The sequence below is a fragment of the Cryptomeria japonica genome, chromosome 8, assembly GCF_030272615.1.
Source record: "Cryptomeria japonica chromosome 8, Sugi_1.0, whole genome shotgun sequence".
NCBI classification, from domain to species: Eukaryota; Viridiplantae; Streptophyta; class Pinopsida; order Cupressales; family Cupressaceae; genus Cryptomeria; species Cryptomeria japonica.
Genome location: NC_081412.1, coordinates 341,268,455 through 341,282,198, shown reverse-complemented (window position 1 = coordinate 341,282,198; position 13,744 = coordinate 341,268,455). Strand labels below are relative to the sequence as shown.

The window sequence follows — 13,744 nt, the reverse complement described above, 5'->3', positions numbered from 1 at the left end:
TCCAGAACAAGGTGGGATATTTTAGTGGTAGCAGAGCCCAAGTTCTTGCCATCCTATTGTAAGATTCAGTAAAAATTCAGTGTTATAACAATGGGTTCCAGTTGGGTTGAAGATCATATTAAGATGAGTTATAAACAGGAAGCAATCCAAGTCTTTGAAGAGTATCAAAGCATGCATGACAGGTTTGAAAAATAGATTTCTTTTGATTCTTTCTTAAGTATTGTTGTATGTAATGTCCCCTTTTTAGCATGATCTCGTTTTCAGTCGGTTTAGCCTATTCCTAGCCCTCGTAGGCTAGCACAAGTGGTTAGAGCGTTTTCTGAGGCAGAGCCTTGGTTAGCTGAGGCTTGTATCTTCTCCAGAATTCAGTATGTTCCAATTTGGTCTTTGTTTGGCTCAGATTGGACTTAGTTTGGGCTGAGTTTCATATAGTTACGATTTATAGTAAGTTTGGAGATGATCAAAACGGGCCCCTTTCTATTTTTAGTAAGTCAATGGGTTGGACAGAGGATAAAATGGTAAACTCCCCGGTGCAAACAGAATGAAGAAATATCGATTAATCATGGAGTTAAGCTTATTTGATTATTAATAAAGTGATAACTTTATTAATAAATTTTATTATGAGACCATTTAATGTTATTATTATTTCATAAAGAAAGGGTCATGTTCTTCATTAAAAGGGAGCCATTTAAGGAAATAATTATGAATTCCAATCTTAATGAAATATTAAATGTTTTCTCTAAGTCTTAATGAAATATTAAATGTTTTCCCTAAGTCTTAATGAAATAACATTTAAAATGTTATTATTATGTCTTTTATGGGAAATCGAGCCCCAAGAGGAATTATAAATACTCCTCCATGAAATCGTACAAGTTATTCTTTGAGCATTTGATTTCATGAAAAATTGTCTGTGAGAAGGAAGCCAAGGGTTTCATAATTCGAGCCATTGGAGAACGTTACACTCTTTAGTGTTGCAGCCATTTGAGGTGGTAAGATATCCATTGAATTTTGCTTTCAGGAGAGCTTCATACAAAGGTTCTATTTGTGCTAAATTGGAAAAGAAATACAAAGAACACAAGGGTTTCATGCATATCTATCCGCAGATCAGAATATTTAAAAGATTAATCATTTGCATATTAAATTTGTGCGGGCTGCTACAGTACACGTGAACAGTGCCACGCTACAGTACCAGGCTCTAGCGCTATAGTAATTGCTACAGTACACGTGAACAGTGATATCTATGAAATCTGCAGTTTAGTGTCGTGGAAGGGATTATCTTCTGGATTTTACAAGGGTTAAGGAGCTGATTATCAGATTATTGCAAGATCTTTCATTGGGGACTGTTTGATTCCTGCCATCTGGTCATTTTTCCAGGTTCTTAATGTCTGCATCTGTATTTGAGTTGTAATTGCTGCTAATATTTGCCATTGCATAATAATCAAGTCATAGTCGATTCTCATTGCAAGCCAAAGTTTCGGCAATCAAATTATAGTCAGCTTATACATCATTGTATATGAAAGGAAATTGAGGTTGCCTATGATATGTTTGTTAAAATACCTTCTTGCTGTAGGTGTTCATTTGCATGGGTGAGTTGCTTGCCAAATGTTCGCCTTAATGTCCCTTGGCTGTAGACGCATACCAGCTATCTTATTGAATTAATAGGTTGCATGGGAGGTTATCTAGTGCTGTAGCTTACCATTGTATGGTTAGTTTGCATATTAAGTGTTTGAAAAATTACCTATCTGTAGATGTTAATTTCAGTCAATTATCATTATTGCAGAAGACTAAAAGATACTTGCATTGCTTCTCCATCTAGTTTCAGTCATTTGAATACTTTCATTTGAGTCTATTTCAGTTTGTGTAAACATTATATGCCATTCAAATACAAACAAACAAGTATACAGAAGTTGTGGAGATGGATAGACAAGTGTTTGACAAAATGTCTGAGTGCTAAAAGGAGAAATAAGTCAGATTTATTCAAAAAACACCAAAAAAAATTCAATCTGAAAACAAATGACAGCAAATTAGAGGATTCATGAGAAGTGTTTGATGATATTCCTTGAGCCTTAAATCAGCAAGTTGAGGGCAATTTAGCAAGGGATATTACATTGTAAAATTGAAGCTTGGTAAATTAAGCCTGGTGAACTACAATAGAAGAACTAAGAAAGAAAAATCAGAAGTTACTATTGAAGAAAGGTTAGAGAGGGAAGAAGTATTTGTGTGCAACTTGCAGCCAACAAGTATTCATGAAGGAGACAAAAATCAGTTAACATGCATTGAAGATTGGACGCTAAACCCCAAAGAAAATGAAGTTACAAATTAAGAGCACATGAAGATTGAGAAATATACCATCACAGAAATTGTCAAACCAGCTATGTTAGATCAAATACAAGAAGGTTTGAGTTAGTTTGATTTTCCTCTAATTGAGCCTAGCATTGCTTCATCACCCTCACCTCATCTTGGCAAGGAATCAAATTGTGGTTTGGGTGTCTTTGAGACGGATGTTGTTTTAACGTATAGTGGTAATTCAGAAAATTCAGTATGTGGTGATCAAAGAGGTTTGGATCACATATTCCTTGAACAGCGCAATCAGCATTTTTGCACTTGGGATCCAGGTGTGATTGTCCCTACATATGACGTGGATCCTACTTGGGATGCATATACTTATGGCCATACTACAGTTCCTACTTCATATACATAGTTGAGCATGAGGAAGGACTTTGATGGCATTGATGGTATGGTTATGAATGTTGATAATAAGTCTGGCCTGGCAATTCAAGATAAGGAGATTTTAGGTGTCCATAGACTGCCTAGATCAGCTATTGAGGAAGATCATGATTACTTGGATGGTGACCTTTTAATAGAGCATGATGATACCCCAATTTTCACGCATGGGCGTATTGGAGAAGAGGCCAAGAAGGGAGCTGATTTGGAGGTGCATGATTATGAAGACAAATCAGAAATTTTGCATGGAGTTAGGTCTCATAAGTTACATCCTTTGAAAGGTCAACTAAGGGTAAATGAAGTTATGGTTGTGGCAGCTCTAAACCATTTTGATCATGTTCATAAGATGATGGCAGGTCTGTGTTGGAAGACTTTAGCGAATCATGATGGTTTCAAGGGAGGTCCATCTCTAGCCAGCTTGCATGAGCTCAAGGAGGCCTTGGTAGCAGTGAAATCAAACTACCTACATTTACTTGTAGATAGAGATCATCTCCTCAAACGAGGTGAGATATGCTTTGATGCCTTGAGAAGAAAAGGAGATGACGTGGGTAAGCTTGGTGAGGAGTTGAGCATAGCACACTCTTCATCATACACAGTAGAATTTCAGACTTCTATGTCAGCCACACTCGATGAAAAACAATGCAATATGAAGATGGCAAAAAAGTGAAGGCATAGAGGAAGGACTTGAAGGGTCCTTTGATGGAGGCATGAAGGTAGAAGAGACACATAGACATGAAGAGTTAGCTTGCAGCTATGGGACAGAGTTTGTGACACGTGGTACACTTGATTTTCACTTGGAGACGTCTTGTGGACCAGCACTTGCTGATATTTACCCACTCGTGAAAGAGAGATGATTGAGATTGAGGAAGACATCACACTTGGGCATGAGGTACGGACTGAATTTTTATGTATGACAGCATTTCCTTATCTTCATGTCATCACAATATACCACCCAAGAGGATGAGTTTGGGGGTTTGTGATTTCCCTTGGGAGACTCATGTTAGTTTGGCACTTAATGCAACAAGGAAGAAGAATGTGTTTGAGGAGAGTGAAGACATTATGGAAAGGCGTGACAGCAGTTCTGATTTTCTGATTTGGAACAGCAGTCATTGGTTTTGGCATAATCTTGAGTTGGCAACTTCTACATATGAGGATGATAGTAAGAAGTCTTCTTCTATTGTTGCCATTCATTTGGGAGATAGACATGAGGTCTTATTTGTGTGTCCAAGACACAAGAAGACCAAGTTAGTACAGAATGACATGGTAGAGTTTGCAGCTTCCTTGCTTCAGGGATTTCTGATAGAGGCATTTACCCATGTGTGGCATACAATTGGGGAAACGAGGGTATAGGGAAGTTGTGATTTCAGTGAGCATGCTGGCATTGGTATCCCAGCCCGTAGTGATGGATTTTTATTCCATAAGTTGATGGGAGATCGCTGTCCTACATCAGGGAACATAGACTTCTTTCATAATTTTTGGAGGACAGCAGTTGTACATGATTTTGGAGGAGAGTTGCATCATCTCCTCTTCGTTGGAGAGTGGCATAGGGCTGATACTCTATCACCCTATGGCCTTGCCAGTGTTATTTGCATCCCCATAAGTTGGATTTTCTGTTTGGAGGCTGCTGATCTGTTCCATATCAGCAACCTAGAACAAGCAGTAATGCATTATCCTGCACCTATCATGAGAATTCATCATATCTGGAGATCTATAGGAGTTGGAGAGTGGGTCTGTGTAGCTAGCACTTTCAGATGCTTACATGTTTGATGGATGTAGGGATTTAGGTGGTGATAGGCTTGACACATCGGTTCATTTGAATCCAGATGAGTTATGTTACCCCTCTCGGCATGGTGATGATTATATCATAATGGCACAGTGGAAGTCAGCAAGTATTAAGAATGGTGGACTTCCAGTTTGGCTGTGGGATCCAAGAATTTTTATGGATGGTGAGACTCCATCATCTTATGTCATTTCACCATAAAGGTTATAAATTTTAGTTTTCTTTATGTTGATCTGGTCTATATCAGCGACCTAGTTGGGGTTGGTATGTTATTCTATGCACCTATAATGGCCATCTTGCACATCCATGGGAAATCATTTAGAGTGGTATGGATAGTTGATGATGGTGACACTATGAGAGACATTTAACTCATCATTCCTAGTGGGTGTGAAGGTGTGGTAATATGGGATCCTGATATTGGTGTAAGTGATACATTACTCCACAAGAATTGCAAGGAGTGGCCTCACGAACCCGAGCATGGTAATGGTTGCATTAGAGTGGGGCAGCAGAAGTCTTGGTACAAGTGGTCATGCTTCATGGATAATATCATACATCACCAGTTGTTAGACAAGTCTCGCTCTAAGGTTTTGGTTTTGTCTAGTGTTTTGTCTTTGACAAACTTGGCACTCTTGGTTATGTTGCTCATACTATTACTATTTATAGCAAGTCACAAGGAATCATTTAGTTAGCGACTTCTATATTGGGAAAATGACAAATTGTCATGATGGTCTATTATTTGGAATTTATCATGGTTATGTGATTTAAAGTTAAATCAATGTTTTAACTTTACGTCATTTAATGTTATTAACATAATTTTAGGTGACTTTATGAAATGGAGTTATAAGGGGTTTAAAGGGTAACTTTTTCATTAAAATTCATTAAGTGACTCTATTATTCCTCATGTGGCCACCAACTATGAGAAAATGAATAACTTAAAAGAAAACTTCATTTAAATGATAAAAAGCCAACTTGGGCGTTGGGTTTTGGCTGGAGTATAAAAAGCATTTGATTTGCTTTTTCTATTATTCAATTGCTTTTGGTAATTTGAAGGGAAGAACAAAGAAGGGTTTGCAGGTTGCTAAAGATTGGCTTTTTGGGAACGAAAAAGTCTCAAGAAGAACAGTATTTGCAGGTGTGGATGATCACTTAAGAATACTCTGCTAAAGACTCCATTCAGGGGTTTTGCTAGTGCACCAATTGATACATTCTGGTGTTGATTTGACAGAGATTTGTTGAGCATTTCAGGGCAGGTTTTCAAAGTAGATTTATTAGCAGATTTGAGGAGTTTATTGTTGGTTCTTTCTAGCCGTACCATACCTAGGCAGGTTGTACCATTCTTTTCCACAAGGTAATTGCTCCAAGGGGTGGTGTGGCTTCTTAGGGCAGGTTCAGATCAGATTCCCACAACAAAATCAAGCCGCCTATTCATCAGCAATTTATCATCCTCTGGTTAGGAGTTTGGATTTGGGTTGCTTGGCAACCCTACGCATTGGAAAAATCAGGGTTATTACTGCATTTCCAGAAGTATGAAATATTGACTGCTGCTCTTAAAGAATGAAATCAGACCTGCTGTATCATATGCTCATGTGTATTGCCTGGCATGCGGCGTTTGAAATAGGGTATGTTCCAAATTTTCATTTGTTGCAATTTAGAATCCTAAGTTTGTTAGGTTATTTATTAGTTAGCATCAGAAGTTGGCCCTTGTTATTCTCCTGCATTTCATTTTCAATATATGAAAAAACCACAAAAAGTACAAAAAGTACAAAAAATTCAAAACAGACAAAGCCTTAAAAAAATATCTAGAACAGGGTGGGATATTTCATACACTGGGCAAGACTTTCCTAATTGTTGGGCATAACTTTTATTCTTGATTGGTGTGAATGTTTGATAATTGTTGATCATCCAAATTCATAGTGTCAAGTGTGATAGGAATGATATAGTGAAGGCATTGGGATTGGATTAAGCTGGTCACCTCCATTCTTTTGTTGTTGGGTGCTAATCTATTGTTGTTGAGTATGCGTTTCCCATTTGATCGATGGCACATGCAATGTACCATTGGGCATAGAAAAACCCAGTTTGGAAGAAGTTTGGTTGATTGCAAACCATTGTGGGTTGATAATAAGAGTTTGTTTTCATCTACAGCAGAGTTGGGAAGGAGCATAAAGGTTGCAGCAGTGCACATAAGTGGACGTGAGACCAATACAAATCCAATTTGGGGTTGAGATGTCAATAATAGTGTATCCACTTCAAATGAAGACTTAGCGTCAATATCGGAAGGAGTATTTACCAAACAACAAGCAAGTCTTGGAGTAAGAGTATGAGGTCAGAAAATTATTATAGCTTTGTTATGTAATTGTTGGGCCAAACAGCCTGTTAATTATTTGTCTTTCCATTACTTATACCTCCAATCAATGAGAACAAACAGTTTGATGTCATGTCTTGACTTGTTAATAATAAATGCATGAGGATTTTTGGTTCCAAATATTATACTGTGTGCATGAATCAGTTTGTCAAATCAAATTACAAAACCATTGAATCAAATCACCAACTATTTGGCAAAATGTCTATTTCTTAAACATTGAGAAATAAAGAATAAAAATTGTATAGAAAGTGGTAACTAGCTTTATTGAGAAGGTAGTCCGACAATTGCAAAAAATTCCTACAGCCAAGATGATTACAATGGTACTTTCCATGTGCAGATCTGATAGTCTGGAAGCACTCCATGCTTTTTGGAGAGGTTTGTCATCTTCAAAAAACAAAAAGTTTCAAATAGACATTTGCCACATGCACTTTTGGTATTGGTGGCAAGGTCGAAAATCATATTTGTCAAATTTTAATATTTTTGGTACCTTTGATGATTGTGAGGAAAATAATTTAAAAATTAAATAGTTAAATATTTGAGTTGTTGAAAGATGCAAAATTAAGAGATGAATTCTATTTGATTATTTAAACGATAATTTATCAAGTTGGAGGAAAGGTGAAATTTAAATTAATTTTAGGGTTGGATAGAAAAGAATAAAAAAAAAATTAGTGGGAAAAGCAAATCATTCTATCATTTGCAACATTATTATAATACCTTGTAGAAAACTTTGGGTCAATGATTTTCCATGAGGACAAAAACCCTCTTGGATCTCCAAGAATCAAAAGGCAACAATCTTTAGGTTTCTTATAGGTTGGCTTCATTCAGTGGTCAAATTTGTGCTTCAACAAAATTTAGTGGGTTACAAATATCGTGAATAAAAAATTAGAGGAAATATTTATTATTATTCACACATAAATCAAGCCATACTTGCAAATATCATCATTGTGAATAAAGTAAATGACAGTTGCAAAATATCAGAATTTATCAATTAGAGGGTGGTCATACACTTTGAAGCTTTCATAGTGGTCATACCACAAAAAAAGAGAAGGCGATCAATACTAAGAACAAATAAAGGAAAATGAGAAGTTACAACATGGGGTCCATCCACAAAACAATAAAAGACATAAAGGATTCAAAAGCATTGAAAGAATGAAGGAAGGAATTGTAATGATATCCACGAGACCAGCAGTCTAAGGGACTAGGAATCACATTCTTAACAATCTACAGGTTCTTCTCGATGTCGGCTCTTCTATTATGAATCTTGAACATCAAACCAGTAGTGTTGTGAATTCTTGCCTCCTCAAAAGGTTTCTATAGGCAAACCACCTTCAAGTTGTTTTCATATTGAATATGAATACCTTGATATGCAGCACATTCAAAGATAAAGTGCAATCTAGTTTCAACCACACCCTTTGCTACAAAACATACATGGTTTGAAATTTTGCAATTGTTTTTTACATGGGGTGCACTGTTGGCGGTAATATGCTGACATAGGAATAATATTTCGATTATGTTAGTTAATTGGCCATGTGGGGTTCCCATAGGGGTTAGTTGGCAGTTGGCGATGGTTGGTATCTCCGCCAATCGCCGAGTAGTATTTAGGCTATGTTGTAAGGGAACCCCAGAGTGGTTACTATTGTACATCCATTTTACCTAATGCAATAAAGATATATCATTCTGGCCATATTGTGAATTTTGTTTATGTTTTGTGAATTACTTCATGAATAACATCTGTGTACTTCCATTTTGTTTACTCTGTAATCTAAATTGATACCGTAGGGAGTAAACATGCACTATCTTAAAAGATAGTTTGCTTGAGATTGGTGTGGTCCTGTTGTGACGTTTTCACACATCGCCCCATTGCAAATGGGGACCCATGTTTTTCGCTTTTTAGGGTTTGTTTTCTAGGTCTTTTAGGGTTTTGTTAGTTAGCCTTTGCATTTTGAGTGCTGTCGGGGAGATCAATAGGATAGCAAGTCCGGCTTGAGTGATGTCCTGATCCTGAAATTTGGCTAAGTCTGGAATGTCCTGATCTTGAAATTTGACTAAGTCTGGAAACTGAAAAACCTCAAAAAACTAGATTTTGCAATATAACTCCTGGAGGTCTGAAACCACTCTCAAACATCCTGAAAGTATATATGGAATCACTTATACTTAAATGTTATATTCCATAAAAATTATCCTGATAGAGAGTTCAAAAAGTCAAATTTCGCTCCTGTCCTTCACTGAGGATCCAGAGCGAAAAGCACTCCTGTCCCTCTCCAAGGGTCCAAGGCGAATCGCTCATGTCCCTCACCAAGGGTCCAGAGCGAAAAAGCTTAGTGGAGCCATTCCTGACCTTGTTTGGACAAATTGAGACATCAAAGGCATGATGGAGGACAAAATGAACGTGATAGAGCATCCAGACTTGATTAAGGACGATGAAATGATGAAGTATTTGTCTAGAAAGGTAAATTCGCTCCTGTCCCTCACCAAGGGACCAGAGCGATTTTATTCATATGCACATTTTTAGACCTTGTTTGGACTCGAACTTTTATTCATGGCGTGTAAAGAGGTGATATTTTCCTCAGCAAAGGAAATTTGAAGTGAAAAGTAAAAAGAATTGGCCCTAGAAGCAAAATCGCTCCTGTCCCTCTGCCAGGGACCAGGGCGAATTTCAATGATAGCTCCCGTCCCTCTCTCAGGGACCAGAGCGATTTTCTTATAAGACAAGTTTTGGCGAAGTGAAATGAGTTTTTTTTAAGTTTGAGGCAAGTAAAAGGAGGTGTAACGAATCTATTGAATATAATTTTGAAGAGCACAAGACGCCAGTGAAGCCTATTTTGTCCTAGGCGCTCCTGTCCCTCTCCAAGGGACCAGAGCGATTTCTTCCTAAGACAAATTTCTCACCAATTTGAAGCAAATTCCATGTCAAAGGTGAATGAAAGGGAGCATGACGAGTCCGCTGAAGATAGTTTTAAGCATTGGCAAAAAGTGATTGAGCCTACAAGTACAAGTTCGCTCCTGTCCCTCAGCCAGGGACCAGGGCGAAATCAAAGTTATCTAACATTTCCCTCCAAGTTTAAGTCACTCCAAGTCAAGGTACAAGGAGGCAATGATGTTTGGAACGCCTCGACGAAGAATGAAGTTGCAAAGACCGCCTAATGTGATGAAATCACCTAAGTTCGCTCCTGTCCCTCTCCTAGGGACCAGAGCGAAATCTCTAAGTATGCTTAAATTTTGAAGGCCACGTTCGTTTCAAATGATCAAGAAGGAATAAAGGACGTCATTTTACGCCTTGAAGACAAATTGATATCAATATGATGGAGGATTTGCACTATAGACCAAAATTCGCTCCTGTCCTTCAGTCAAGGACTAGGGCGATATTCACTAAATTGGCCATTTCTTTCAAAAACCACGTCAAGGCAAGGTCGCACAAGGTCACACAGGGTCGAAAATATCTTTAAGAAGATGATGAGCGAGAGGTTAACGACAAAAGGTTGGCAAATTTGAGCTAAATGCAAGGTTCGCTCCTGTCCTTCAGTCAAGGACCAGGGCGATAATGGTTCTAAGAGGCATTCATTTACAAAATAGAATCGATCAAGCATCAAGTTACGAATGAAGATCCCAGTTTGGACGTAGGAGATGAAGTTTCAAACGTGAAAAATGCAAGATGGAGGACCTAAATGTATAATCGCTCCTGTCCCTCTCCCAGGGACCAGAGCGATGTGGTTTGTATCCCTTACACCTCTCATGTTTTAGCGCCAATAAATGTTGAAATACATTAAATGCTAAAATTCGATAAAACTTTGAATTATTTGATTAAAATGGCATTTGAAAAATAGCGCATAAGGCATTTAATAATTGATTGGGCCTTTTTAAAAATCGAAATTATTAAATACAAAGGCATTTAAATTGATTAATTATTAAATTAAATAAAAAGGGAGAGCGCTTGGGGTTATATTTTTATATTTTTTATAAAGTCGGCCTCCCTTTTATTTAAATTTGCTTATTATTTGCCTTATTTCTAAAAGTCGGCCTTTGTGAAAATAAAGAGGTAAGCGCCTATATAGTGGAGGTGTGTTTAGCGATTCTAATCCATCATTCATCCACTCACACAAGTGCGATTTGGAGAAGAACAACAAGGTGCGAAATCTGGTCTAAGGAGGAGCGAATTTAGTTGAAGACTAAAGAAGGAGCGAATTTTCCTCAAAGCGTTGAAGGCTAGAGGTGGTGAAGTTGATAAAAGAAGCACATTTTGAGGACTTCAATCCTAATTTTGCATCTTTTCTTAGATTTAGTTCTCAAGTGAAGGTATGGCGTAATCACCTTGGCACCATTTTTTGAAGATTTAAATTTTGCTTTGAAAACCCTAAATTAGGAAATGATAACTCAAGATTTATCATGAAGTTTCCTAATTAAAATCTTGAATCTTCCTTTTAAAGTTTAATTTTTAGATTTCAAGATATGTTACTAATTTTGAAATGTTGTGTAGGTATCAAGATGGCGACTCCCAAACTCGAAGGATCTACAAGTCGGAAGGCTCTCATCAAGGACGATCAAGCGAGGACAAGGACGACCTTCTTCGATCCAGCCTAGCATCGACAAGGACGGCCTTCTTTGGACTAACGTCATCAAGGGCAACCTCTTCCAATCCAGCATTCCAAGGCGAGGTACATCATCATCCTGCAAATCAAGGACACAAGAAGTTAGAACAAGGGTTCGTTGAGGAAGCAAATAGTTCCAGATGAATTAATTAAAGCTAGCTTCTCAACAACATTAAGTTGAATATCTACCAAGTTACAAGTGTCAGACAAGGTGGCATCCCAGTCATCGCTCATCCAGTCGGATTGTTCCACCTCCGCATGTCCAGATTCAATGTACCTAACTCATGGAAGGTGGCACAAACTCCGATGTACCTACCCCAGCTATCCATTGGTGGAATTTTCTAGAGAGGACATGTGTCCAAGCAATACAATTTTATCATTAGTCAAGCATTAAATGTTATGTAATGGTTGTAACAAACCCTAATTAGGGTTTTCATTGTAAAATCTTGGCCATCGATCTCAAATTGATCTAAGCCATCTAATTGTATTGAGGGCACTATATAAGCCCTGGCATTTCATTTTGTAAAGGGCTAATTAGCAATAGTTAGAATAGTTAGGAATAGTTGGAAGCAGTTAGAAGATAGAGAGAGAATAGCAATTAGAGTAGAGTAGAGAGAGAAGGCAAAGATTGTTGCCAAGATGTTGTTGTAAAAGACTTGTAACTTCATTGAAGAAATGGTGAAATTTATGGGTCGATTCGACAATTTGCATGGTCTTTATACTTCTCATGTTTGATTTTATGATTAGATGAGTGGAAGAAATGTGCTTGATTGATGGTGAAATTCGTATATCCATACTACTAGCAGTTTGTTGATTGCAGACTTGCCTTGCGTAGTCAACTGGAATCATTCAACTTAAGCTTAACTTCAATTGTCGCTTCTTCATCAATATGCATCAACCTGATGGTGTCTATGCCTGCAGTGATGATTTGAACATCATAAAGCTTTCCTTCGAAGATCGCACTAACCTTGTGGAGATGTTCCTATGATGTCAAAACAAGACTTAGTTAGAATTTCATCAAAGATCAATCATTGCTCCTACATTCCTTAGTATTAGGATTAGATCCTCTCCTCGCCCTCGTCTTTTTTCCTTTTTTCAAATCTAAGCTAGTGAAAATCCTGTGTTCCAGCAATATTCAAAGCAAATCAGAAGTTCAGGCATCAAATGTAAGTCCCCTTGTGATTCCAGCAAATCACATCATACCACAAAGAGCTTATCCACACGTAGAGACCCTACATAAAAGAACATTGGAGTCACCCTGATTGATCCTTTTTTGCGATATCTTCAGCAATCAGAGGCTTTATTCAAGAGAGGATAAGGTACCCTTTAGGTATTTTATTCTGTGTATGATTGTGTACAAAATACACGTCAACAGGTCCCTACAACTGGCCGCCACACTCTTATATCACTCAGCAAAAACAAGGAATCAGCATAGGATGTCTTATTCTACACCAGAAGATATTTAAAGAAGGAAATGCAGCAGCTGTGGGACGCATATTGCTGGCTGCCGGCTAAGGTATACTGCAGAAATATTTTTCCTCGTGTTTTTTGGCCAACCCACTCACCAATGTAAGTCCAACGCAGAACTAAGGAATTTATTCCAGATGTCAGCATAACAGTGGCACCATTTGGGTGGAAGATATTGTTTGTTTTTTTGACCAAGTGCACTACATAGTGGGCTCATTGTTAGAACATAATGTTATTAGGGGTCACATCATTATATCATTTATGTATAATGTTCTAATATAAGGTTATAAAACCTTATATATTATATGCTTTATAAGCATATCCCATTTGAAATTATTATAATCTAATAACTAGTGATGTCATCCTTCCTCCTATATTTAAGGAGGTTCTCTCTCATTTGAGAGGTGAGGTAAATTGGAGCTTTGTGGTGAGTTTTATCACTATGCACAATAGGTATTATCGGCCAAGTGGAAGTATTGGAGGAGTGTCCCCAGGTGCTAGTCTATTTTATGATAGACTACATTTGTAAGTGTTTTAATAAAATGATGTTTTATGGGGCTTTTTACCAAAAAGGTTTTCCCCATGTATATTGTGTGTAATGTGTTAATTATGGTTGTATGTTTCTTAATGTATTTATTTTATATCTTGTTTATAATGATTAACATCCTAAGATCCTAATTTCTAACACTCATTCATCCATATAAAGGCCAGCATAGAAATTGAAGAAGGCCACTAGAAGTAATCTGATTTATTGCCTGAGGAACCCATACAAAGGAGACCAATCAGGTTCTTAAGTGTCATGAAAAATCTATTAAATATTATTTA

At 37.4% G+C, this 13,744-nt stretch overlaps 1 protein-coding gene across 2 annotated transcripts in view; it reads right to left on the bottom strand.

Moving 5' to 3' along the window:
* The window catches only part of LOC131078870 (pto-interacting protein 1), a 175,058-nt gene that overhangs the window by 126,089 nt on the left and 35,225 nt on the right, over positions 1 to 13,744 (bottom strand). The gene's annotated exons all lie outside the window — the stretch shown is intronic.